Genomic DNA, 12,305 nt, shown 5'->3' on the forward strand with positions numbered 1-12,305 from the left:
CCAAACAGTTAATTCCAACAGGTTTGAATCCCAGTTCGCTTAATTCAGAAACACCAAGACTGGAACCGAATTTGATGCTGTTCAGAGGGATAGTGTTTCCAAAACACAAACGGGTCTAATTTACATTTGAAAAAATACTTTTAAAGCTCATTTATATCCCCCATAATGTTCAATTTATCTCTGTCTCTTTGTATTATTATTTCACCTGATCTGTACAATTGTCCGGATTCAGTGAAATTAATTGATTTTCTGAAGTTTTTCCCTCTGCTGATTCCCGTTCCTTATTTAAATTATGTCGGATTAACCTTTCTGATCTATAGAAGGGTCATAGTCCTGAACCGTTAACCCGAGCTTCCCTTCTCCACAGATGCTGCCGGACCTGCTGAGTCTTTCCAGCATTTTTGGTATTTTTTTCTCTCTATTTTATCCCTTTCACCTTTGACGGTCGCCATTAAAACTTCCAGCTTTATATTCAGTTTTTATTCGTGTTTCAGTTCGGTTTATTTGAATTAATCTAAATCGTGTCCTGAGAAATCAGACAGAAATATTGCGCAATGTACAGTGAAATATAATGGGGCAAATTCACAACTATCGAATGAGTGAAACAAAAACTTTATTCTGAATCAATTGTCTTAATATTTCACTGTCAAAATATGAAAAAATACGAGAGTAGAAGTTACAGAGAGAAACTATTTGCTTCCACTGCACTTTGTCCTGAATCTGCAACAACGACAGATCATGTGAATTTGTTCCACTCTGATACAGTTCTGTCTTACGGCCAGTAGATGTCAGACTGTATATTCATTCTGTATCTGTCAGTCTCCAGTACTGTCTGTGAGTGTGAGATTAATTCTCTCTCTGTCAGTCTGTGGTACTGTGTGTGAGTGTGAGATTCATTCTGTATCTGTCAGTCTCCGGTACAGTGTGTGAGTGTGGGATTCATTCTGTATCCGTCAGTCTCTGGTACTGTGTGTTGATGTGGGATTCATTCTGTATCTGTCAGTCTCTGGTACTGTGTGTGAGTGTGAGATTCATTCTGAATCTGTCAATCTCTGGTACTGTGTGTGAGTGTGAGATTCATTCTGAATCTGTCAGTCTCTGGTACTGTGTGTGAGTGTGAGATTCACTCTGTATCCGTCAGTCTCTGGTACTGTGTGTGAGTGTGAGATTCATTCTGTATCTGTCAGTCTCTTGTACTTTATGTGAGTGTGGGATTCGTTCTGTATCTGTCAGTCTCTGATACTGTGTGTGAGTGTGGGATTCATTCTGTATCGATCAGTCTCTGGTACTGTGTATGAGTGTGGGATTTATTCTGAATGTGTCAGTCTCTGGTACTGTGTGTGAGTGTGGGATTCATTCTAAATCTGTCGATCTCTGGTGCTGTGTGTGAGTGTGGGATTCGTTCTGCGTCTGTCAGTCTCTGGTACTGTGTGTGAGTGTGGGATTCATTCTGTATCTGTCACTCTCTGGTACTGTGTGTTTGAGGGAAGAATTCTGAATTTTCAGTCTCCGGTACTGTGTGAGTGTAGGATTTACTCTTTATCTGTCAGTCTCTGGTACTGTTGTGAGTGTGGGATTCATTCTGTATTTGTCGGTCTCTGGTACTGTGTGTGAATGTGGGATTCATTCAGTATCTGTCAGACTCTGGTACTGTGTGTGAGTGTGGGATTCACTCTGCGACAGTCAGTCTCTGGTATTATATCTCAGTGTAGGATTCATTCTGTAACTCAATCTCGAGGACAAAGTGCAAGTCTGGATTCGTTCTGTATTTTTATTTCAGGTTACAGTATGTTGCTTGAAACTGTGTCTTTAATACATGAATGTATGCATGGTCCTTTGTCTAGCGTTAATTTGTAATTATGGATACACTTTTGGATTTTGTTTTAATCAAACAATGTTTGTGAGTTTTGATGTAGGATTATATCTTAATTTCTGTGAAGACTATTTTAAATGATAATTTACATTTCAATACCTTACTGTGAAATTATTGGACTGGTATTTATTGTGTAGCTCAGTCTGGGCTAGTGGAATTGATACTTTATCTATCAAGCTGTCACTGTGTGATTTTTGGACTGTTATGTAATGTGTAGTTCAGTCTGCATTAATGGGATTGATACTGTATCTTTCAGTCTGACACTGTGTGCTATATTTGGACTTGTGTGTAAGGAATAACTCAGTCTGCAATAATGGAATCGATGCCGTACCTTTCAGCATGAGCTTGACCTGATTATTGGACTGGTTTGAAATGTGTAGCTTAGTCAACACTAATAGGATTGATACTGTATCTTTCAGTATGGTACTGTATTCGAATTTTGGACCATATTTAATGTGTAGCTCAATCTGCACTAATGGAATTGATACTGTATTTTTCAATCTGACACTGAGATTTTTGGGCTGGTGTCTGTGGTGTAGCTCAGTCTGCACCAATGGAATTCAAACTGCATCTTTCAGCATGACCCTGAATGTGATTTCTGGACTGGTATCTAATGTGCAGCTCAGTCTGCACTACTGGAATTGATACTGTATCTTTCAGTCTGATACTGTGTGAGATTTGTATACTGGTATGTAACGTGTGGGTCAGTCTGTACTAATCAAATCAAAACTGTATCTTTCAATCTGACACTGAGATTTTTAGACTGGTATATGATGTGTAGCTCAGTCTGCATTAATGGAATTGATACTGTATCTTTCAATGTGATACTGTATGAGAATTTTGGACTGGTATCTAATGTGTACCTCAGTCTGCAGTAGAATTGAAACTGTACATTTCATTCTGACACTAAGATTTTTGGACATATATGTGATTCAAATATGGGCAACATCTGAACTGGTATCTCATTTATATCTTAGTGTACAATATTGTCATGAATACTGCATCTTTAAGCTCATAATGTGTGTGAGTTGTGGGCTGGTATTTAAGTTGAATCTCGGGGTACACTATTGTGATTGATTCTGTATCTATCAATCGGTACAATGCGTGAGTTCTATCTGGTATTTAATTTGTAGCTAAGGCTGAACTAATGTGAGATTAACACAGTGCCTTTCAATCTGATACTGGGTGTGATTTTGGACTGGGAATTATTTATCTGCCAGTCAGCGGTACTGAGTTGTTGTGAAATGCAAATTCCGTCTGTCTCTCCTGCTCTGTTTGACTGTTGGATTGGGATCAGTGTGGGATTGACTATTTCTGCTGTCTGAGACTGTGGAACTGATGACCAGTCTGTGTCTCTGTGCTCTGTGAGTGATAATGTACATACTGTGTGTGAGAAGGAGCTGGCTGCACTGTTCCTTGTGCCTCGGGTGCAGGAAACATCACACTGATTCTGGGTCCTTCAAGGATTTGCCTGTAGAAAGAGAAAGTATGTCTTGTAACTCAAGAACAGGTCAGGTAGAAAATGCAAAAGTGATCAATTGAATCTCTCTGTTAATAATCATTGTAATATCCACAAATGAAAACCACCAATACAAACAGTGTCAGTGTCTGACTCCACTGCAGTGCTGCAGCACTCAGCTTCTCCACACCAGGTGTGTTGGGCTGTTTTACAACAATTTAGTGACATCCAGACACAACCCAACCCCTGCACTGATCCATGAATGGGACTACCCGATGGGGCAGGGACCTTTGTACAGGTCAGGTTTCTAATCCCCTCTCCCATGGGACTAACCGTTCAACCGAAACAAAACAGCCGCTGTTTAAAATGTGTCCATCACACTTTTCACCTGATGCCTGCACTCACCTGACGAAGGAGGAAGCCTCCGAAAGTTTGTGAGTATAAATAATGCTGTTGGACAAAAACCTGGTGTTGTAAGACTCCTTACATTTGTCCACCCCAGTCCATCACCGGAATCTCCACATTATAACTCCCCACATCATTACTGTCCGGCTCTGTTTACTGAACAATAATAAACACTAAAGGTTAATGGGCAGTTAAAAAAAAATCAGATTTAATACCTGCCACCAATCACAAACACGCTCACACTGCACATTGTCCGGTTTCAGCAATTTGTTCCGAACTGTTGCAGTTCTGCTTCCGGCCAGTAGATGTCCCCAAACCCCGGGTCATTGAAGTTCACAGATGAGAGAGGGACAGAAGATAAACTCATTCTTCACATTATATTGCACGGGTGGGATTTAGAAAAACTGGGAATGGAGACGAGCTGCAAGTACATTTTGTTGGACCAAACATCAGTTGTAATACTGTGTTAAATTCTTGTAATTGATTTACGGGGTATTGTCTATACTGAGACTAAGACTAAGACTACGAAGACTACGAAAAAATCTGCTTACAGAACGGCCGTGTAAATGGCCATTGAATTTCAATATAGAAAGGTGTGAGATGGTGCATTTTGCCAGAGGGAATAAGGAGGCCACATACTGCATGGAAAATAAGACACTAAATGGGGTAGAGGAGCAATGTAAATCGTGTCCTGAGAAATCAGAGAGAAATACTGCGCAATGTACAGTGAAATATAATGGGGCAAATTCACAACTATGGAATGAGTGAAACAAAAACTTTATTATGAATCAAATGTCTTCATGTTTCACCGTCAAAATGTGCAAAAATACGAGAGTAAAAGTTACAGACAGAAACTTTCCTCACATTGCACATTGTCCTGTTTCTGTAACCACGACAGATAATGTGAATTTGTTCCGCTCTTTTACATTTCTCGCTTACGTCCAGTGGAGGTCAGTCACTGGTACTGTATATGAGAGTGGGGTTTATTCTGTATCTGTCAGTCTCTGGTACTTTCAATAAGTGATGAATTAATTCTGTATCTGCCATTCTCTGCTACTTTATCTCATTGTGGGATTCATTCTGTAATTCAGTCTCTGAGACAATGTGCAAGTCTGGATTCATTCTGTATTCTTATTTCATTTTACAGTAACATATTTTAAACTGTATCTTTAATACTTTAAAGTATTTACAGTTCTTCATCTAGTGATTAATTTGTTTATATAGATACACTTTTTGAATTTCTTTAATGAAACAACGTGTGTGAGTTTTGGAGTAGTATTACATCTTAATCTCTGAACTCTATTGTGAATGATAATGTACCTTTTGCTTTGAAATTACTGGACTGGTACGTAATGTGTAGCTCAGTCTGCAATAATTGGATTAATTCTGTATCTGAGTCTAAAAATGTATGATATTTTTGGACTGGTATGTAATATATAGCTCGTCCTGCACTAAAGGAATTGATACTGTATCTATCAGTCTGATACTGAGATTTTTGGACTGGAATGTGCTGTGTAGCTCAGTCTTCAATAATGGAAGTGATACAGTATCAGATTGAAAGATTCAGTATGAGATTTTTGGACTGGTGAGTAACATATAGCTCAGTGCGTGCAAATGGAATTGATATTGTACCTCTGAATCTGATAGGGTATGTGATTCTTGGACTGCTTTATAATGTGTGGCTCAGTCTGCACGGATGGAATCGATACTGTATATTTCAGCCTAATATTGTATGGGATTTTCAGTCTGGAATGTAATGTGTAGCTCAGGCAGTGCTAATAGAATTGAAACTGCATCTTCCAGTCTGAACATTTATGAGGTTTTTGGACTGGTATATAATGTGTCGCTCAGTCTGAACCGATGGTATTGATACTATTTATTTCAGCATAACACTGAGTATTTACCAATGTATCTAATATGTAGCTCAGTCTGCACTAATGGAATTTATACTGTATCTTTCAATCAGACACTATGAGATCTTTGGACTGGTCTGTAAAGTTAACTCAGTCTGCAGTAATGTGAGTGTGGGATTCATTCTGTATTTCTCAGTCTCAGGTACTGTGTGTAAGTGTGGGATTCATTTTGTATCTGTCAGTCTCAGGTACTGTGTGTGAGTGTGGGATTCATTCTGTATCTGCCAGTCTCTGGTGCTGTGTGTGAGTGTGGGATTCATTCGATATCTGTCAGTCTCTGGTACTGTGTGTAAGTGTGGGATTCATTCTGTATCTGTCAGTCTCTGGCTCTGTTTATGAGTGAGACATTCATTCTGTATCTATCACTTTCTGATGCTGTGTGTGAGTGATATAAATTCTGTATCTGTCAGTCTGTGCTACAGTGTGTGAGTGTGGGATTCATTCTGAATCTGTCAGTCGCTGGTATATTGTATGAGTTTGAGATTCATTCTATATGTCAGTCCCTGGCACTCTATCGGAGTGTGAGATTCATTCTTTATCTGTATCTAATTTGTATCTCCATTTACAGTATGGCATTCAAAATTGTATCTTTAATACCTTAGTGTATGAATGATTTGTCCCAGTCTTTAATTGGTAGATAATGATCTATTTTAAAATGTAATGCTGTAGGTTATAATCAGATAATGTGGGCACTTTCTGGACTACTATTAAATCTGTATCGATGGGAACACAATTGTGAATTTTTGCATCTTACAAACTGATATGGTGACATTTTTGAACTTGTATATAATGTGTAGCTCAGTCTGCATGAATGGAATTCTGTATATTTCAGTCTGAATCTGTATCAGTTTTTTTGTAGTGGTTTCTAATGTGTAGCTCAGTCTGCACTAATGGAATTGATACACTATCTTTCAAGGTGACGCCATGAGATTTTTGGACTGGTACGTAATGTGTAACTAAGCCAGCATTGATGCAATTGATACTGTATCTTTCAATCTGCGATTGTGAGATTTTTGCTCTGGTACGTAATGTGATATTCAGCCTGCACTAATGTAGGTGACTGAGATTTGGTGTGTATCTCTTCGTCTCTGATACTGCATGTGAGTGTGGGATTCATGCTGTATCTGTCACTCTCTGGTATTTGACTGTGGGATTCATTCTGTACATACATTCTCCAGTACTGTGCGTGGGTGTTGAATTATTTCCATTTATGCAATTTCTCATACTGTATGTTAATATGGGATTCATTCTGTTACTGTCAGTCTCAGCTACTGTGTGTAAATGTGGGATTCATTCTGTATCTGTCAGTCTCTGGTGCTGTGTGTGAGTGTGGGATTCATTCTGTATCTGTCAGTCTCTGGTGCTGTGTGTGAGTTTGGGATTCATTCTGTATCTGTCAGTCTCTGGTACTGTGTGTAAGTGTGGGATTCATTCTATATCTGTCAGTCTCTGGTACTGTATCTGGGTGTGAGATTTAATATGTTCCTGTCAGTCTCTGGCTCTGTTTGTGAATTTGGGATTCATTCTGCATCTGTCAGTCTCTGGCTCTGTTTGTGAATTTGGGATTCATTCTGTATCTGTCAGTCTCTGGCTCTGTTTGTGAATTTGGGATTCATTCTGTATCTGTCAGTCTCTGGCTCTGTTTGTGAGTGAGACATTCATTCTGTGTCTATCAATTTCTGATGCTGTGTGTGAGTGATATAAATTCTGTATCTGTCAGCCTGTGCTACATTGTATGAGTGTGAGATTCATTCTTTATTTCTGTCTAATTTGTATCTCCATTTACAGTATGGCATTCAAAACTGTATCTTTAATACCATGATGTATGAATAATTTGTCCCAGACTTTAATTGGTAGATAATGATCTATTTTAAAATGTAATGCTGTAGGTTATAATCAGATAATGTGGGCACTTTCTGGACCACTAATAAATCTGTACCAATGGGAACACAATTGTGAATTTGTGCATCTTACAAACTGATATGATGACATTTTTGAACTTGTATATAATGTGTAGCTCAGTCTGCATGAATGGAATGCTGTATATTTCAGTTTGAATCTGTATCAGTTTTTTTGTCGTGGTTTCCAGTGTGTAGCTCAGTCTGCACTAATGGAATTGATACTATATCTTTCAATCTGACACTATGAGATTTTTGGACTGGTACATAATGTGTAACTAAGCCAGCATTGATGCAATTGATACTTTATCTTTCAATCTGTGATTGTGAGGTTTTTGCTCAGGTACGTAATGTGAAATGTAGGTGAGTGTGAGATTCACTTTGTATCTCTCAGTCTCTGGTACTGCATGTGAGTGTGTGATTCATGCTGTGCGGTCACTCTCTGGTACTCTATTTGACTGTGGGATTCATTCTGTATATGTATTCTCTAGTACTGTGTGTGGGTATTGAATTATTTCCATACATGCAGTTTCTCATAATGTATGATAGTATGGGATTTATTCTGTATCTATCAGTCTCTGGTACTGTGTGTGAGTGTGGGATTCATTCTGTATCTGTCAGTCTCTGGTACTCTGTGTGAGTGTGGGATTCATTCTGTGTATCTCTGTCTCTGGTGCCGTGTGTGAGTGTGGGATTCATTCTGTATCTGTCAGTCTCTGGTGCTGTGTGTGAGTGTGGGATTCATTCTGTATCTGTCAGTCTCTGGTACTCTGTGCGAGTGTGGGATTCATTCTGTGTATCTCTGTCTCTGGTGCCGTGTGTGAGTGTGGGATTCATTCTGTATCTGTCAGTCTCTGGTGCTGTGTGTGAGTGTGAGATTCATTCTGTATCTGTCAGTCTCTGGCTCTGTTTGTGAGTGAGACATTCATTCTCTATCTATCAATTTCTGATGCTGTGTGTGAGTGATATAAATTCTGTATCTGTCAGTCTGTGCTACAGTGTGTTAGTGTGGAATTCATTCTGAATCTGTCAGTCGCTGGTACATTGTATGAGTTTGAGATTCATTCTATATGTCAGTCTCTGGCACTCTATCAGAGTGTGAGATTCATTCTTTTTCTGTATCTGATTTGTATCTCCATTTAGAGTATGGCATTCAAAACTGTATCTTTAATACCATGATGTATGAATAATTTGTCCCAGACTTTAATTGGTAGATAATGATCTATTTTAAATGTAATGCTGTAGGTTATAATCAGATAATGTGGGCACTTTCTGGACTACTATTAAATCTGTATCGATGGGAACACAATTGTGAATTTTTGCATCTTACAAACTGATATGGTGACATTTTTGAACTTGTATATAATGTGTAGCTCAGTCTGCATGAATAGAATACCATATATTTCAGTTTGAATCTGTATCAGTTTTTTTGTAGTGGTTTCTAATGTGTAGCTCAGTCTGCACTAATGGAATTGATACTGTATCTTTCAAGCTGAAACTATGAGATTTTTGGACTGGTACGTAATGTGAAATTCAGCCTGCACTAATGTAGGTGACCGAGATTCGGTTTGTATCTCACAGTCTCTGGTACTGCATGTGAGTGTGGGATTCATGCTTAATCTGTCACTCTCTGGTATTTGACTGTGGGATTCATTCTGTATATACATTCTCTAGTACTGTGTGTGGGTATTGAATTATTTCCATATATGCAGTTTGTCATAATGTATGTTAGTATGGGATTCATTCTGTATCTGTCAGTCTCTGGTACTGTGTGTGAGTGTGGGATTCATTCTGTATCTGTCAGTCTCTGGTACTGTGTGTGTGTTTGGGATTCATTCTGTATTTGTCAGTCTCTGGTACTGTGTGTGAGTTTGGGATTCATTCTGTATCTGTCAGTCTCTGGTACTGTGTGTAAGTTTGGGATTCATTCTGTATTTGTCAGTCTCAGGTACTGTGTGCGAGTTTGGGATTCATTTGGTATCTGTCAGTCTCTGGTACTGTGTGTGAGTGTGGGATTCATTTTGTATCTGTCAGTCTCTGGAACAGTGTGTGAGTTTAGGATTCATTTTGTATCTGTCAGTCTCTGGCTCTGTTTGTGAGTGAGACATTCATTCTGTGTCTATCAATTTCTGATGCTGTGTGTGAGTGATATAAATTCTGTATCTATCAGTCTGTGGTGCAGAGTGTTAGTGTGGGATTCATTCTGAATCTGTCAGTCGCTGGTACATTGTATGAGTTTGAGATTCATTCGATATGTCAGTCTCTGGCACTCTGTATCTGTATATAATTATTCTCTCAGATTACGTTATGGCGTTCAATACCATAACTTTAATATCTTAATGTTTAAATAGTTTTTCTCATTATTTAATTGGTAAATATTGATACACTTTTTATTTGATGCTGGAGGTTTTAATCAGATAATTTATGTGCTTTTTGGACTAGTATTAAATCTGTATTTCTGTGAGTACTATTGTGAAAGATCATCTATCTTTCAAACCGATATTGTGACATTTTTGAATTGGTATATAATGTGTATATCAGTCTGCACTAAAGGAATTGATACACCATATTTAAATTTTATTTTACAAGATTTTTGTCTCGTGTGTCATGTCTATCTCAGTCTGGACTAACAGAATTTATACTGTATCTTTAAATATCATACTATGAGTGTATTATAAACTGGTATCTAATTTGTTTCTCAGGTTACACTGTCACAGCATTTCTCAATCTGATACTGTATATGAGTTTTGGACTTGCAATTTGTATTCAAATGGTACACAATTCGAATGGATACTTCATGTATTAAACTCACATGTGAGAGAGTTCTGGGCTAGCATTCAATTGGAATCTCGAGGAACATTGTTGGGGTTCATTCTGTCCCTTTCAATCAGGTACCATGTGTGATTTCTATCTGGGATTTAATTCACAGCTAATGTTGCCCTTTTGTGAAATTGACAACCTGACAGTGTGATTTTGGACTGGGATTTTTGTATCTCCCTGTCAGCGGGACTGAGTTAGGGGGAAATGGAACAGTGTCTGCCTCACCTGTTCTGTTTGACTGTTGGATTGAAAAGGTGTCTCTGGAACTTGGGATCAGTGTGGGACTGACTACTTCTGCTGTCTGAGACTGTGGAACTGATGACCTGTCTGTGTCTCTGTGCTCTGTGTGTGATAATGTACTTACTGTGTGTGAGGAGCTGGCTGCACTGTTCCTTTGACTCGGGTGGAGGAAACATCACACTGATTCTGGCATCTTCAAGGGTTTGCCTGCAAAAAGAAAATTATCTCTTGTAACTCAAGAACAGGTGAGGTAGAAAACACAAAAGTGATCAGTTTAATATCTATTAATAATTATTTTGAATATCCACAAATGAAAACCAGCAATACAAACAGTGTCAGTGTCTGACTCCACTGCAGTACTGCAGCACTCAGCTTCTGCATACCAGATGTGTTGGACTGTTTTACAACAATTTAATGACATTCAGACACAACACAACCCCTCCACTGATCCATGAATGGGACTACCCGATGGGGCAGGGACCTTTGCACAAGTCAGGTTTCTAATCCCCTCTCCCATGGGACCAAACGTTCAACTGAAAGCAAAGAGCCGCTGTTTAAAATGTGTCCTTCACACTTCTCACCTGGTGCCTGCAATAGATGCTCTTTGTATAACTCCCCACATCCTTACTGTCCGGCTCTGTTTCCACTCTTCACTGTCCAATAACAATAAACCGGGTGAGACTGGAACTAAACCAGGAACATTCACTCCTGGTTTGGGGAGAGAAAGCAGCAATGATTTTAAATAGCAGGTTCTTCCCATTCTCCCTTACCCTGGACACACCCTGGACACACACAGCCCGAGAATGACCTCTCCCTTCCCCCTCTCACTCCATGTTCCGGGACCAGTTCCTGATCCACTCCGCCTCTTACAAACAGCCCCCGGACTCCCCCTGACCTTCCCCCGGACTCAATGCCGATCTCTGAGCCCATCTGCGGACACGGTCCCGAAGCGATGAGCTGCTGTAACGAGGCTGCTCTTTGCTCCCTTCCCCCGGGGGCCGTGATCTCTCCATTCCCGGCTGTTTTAAACCATCTTCTTCCGCTCACTGAGGGAATGGCGCCCACAGGCCGAGCTGGGGGAGGGCAGCGCGCATGCGCTCTTCTGCTCACCAACAACCAGCGCTGGGGGCGGGGCTGAGTCACGCATGCGCAGATATCTGGTTTAATTCCCAATACAAAAATCGATGGAAACTTTCCCCAATTGGAATTTTTCCGAGTCTGAGCAAAGGAAGTGGGTCTGGGGGAAAGGTCAGAGGGAATGGGGTCCACAGGCAGTGCAGGAACAGGCACCAGAATGGGAAACAGATGGGATTCCACCAGTGCCGAACGCTGGAATCCAGACTGACTTTACAATCTCTAACTATTAAACTAGATGTTTCCATCCCTGCTGTTTCTCTCGGAATCTTTTGATGGTAAAGAGTCTTTCAGAGATAAAGTGAGCGGTTCTGAAATGAACCTATGGATTCTGTTCATTCGTGGCCCCTTTAATGATAAAACTGATGCGAGGATTTCTCAAACCAATCCTGGAGAAACAGACGAGGTAAGAGTGATTCGGTGTGTTTGTTGGGACCGTATAGGATTCATATCTGACAGTAAAAGACACAGATTAACTTAACCGGAGTGAAACTCTCGGTCAATGAGAGTTATACCAAAAGGCCCTGAGCTGCATAACTGCAGATGGTAGAACAGGCAAAAGA

General features: G+C 39.8%; 1 long non-coding RNA gene across 2 annotated transcripts; it reads right to left on the reverse strand.

The window, feature by feature from the left end:
• Positions 1–617: 617 nt before the first annotated feature.
• LOC137318330 (uncharacterized) lies at positions 618–11,684 on the reverse strand. 2 transcript variants are annotated; one of them, XR_010961871.1, is made up of 3 exons: positions 11,504–11,684; positions 10,733–10,815; positions 618–3,344 (listed from the first exon to the last, which is right to left on the reverse strand). It is a non-coding gene; the product is annotated as an uncharacterized lncRNA (long non-coding RNA). The 2 variants fall into 2 exon arrangements; XR_010961870.1 differs by lacking the exon at positions 11,504–11,684 and adding an exon at positions 11,190–11,369.
• Between the last annotated feature and the right edge of the window lie 621 nt (positions 11,685–12,305).

The sequence above is a fragment of the Heptranchias perlo genome, unplaced genomic scaffold (assembly GCF_035084215.1).
Source record: "Heptranchias perlo isolate sHepPer1 unplaced genomic scaffold, sHepPer1.hap1 HAP1_SCAFFOLD_70, whole genome shotgun sequence".
NCBI classification, from domain to species: domain Eukaryota; kingdom Metazoa; phylum Chordata; class Chondrichthyes; order Hexanchiformes; family Hexanchidae; genus Heptranchias; species Heptranchias perlo.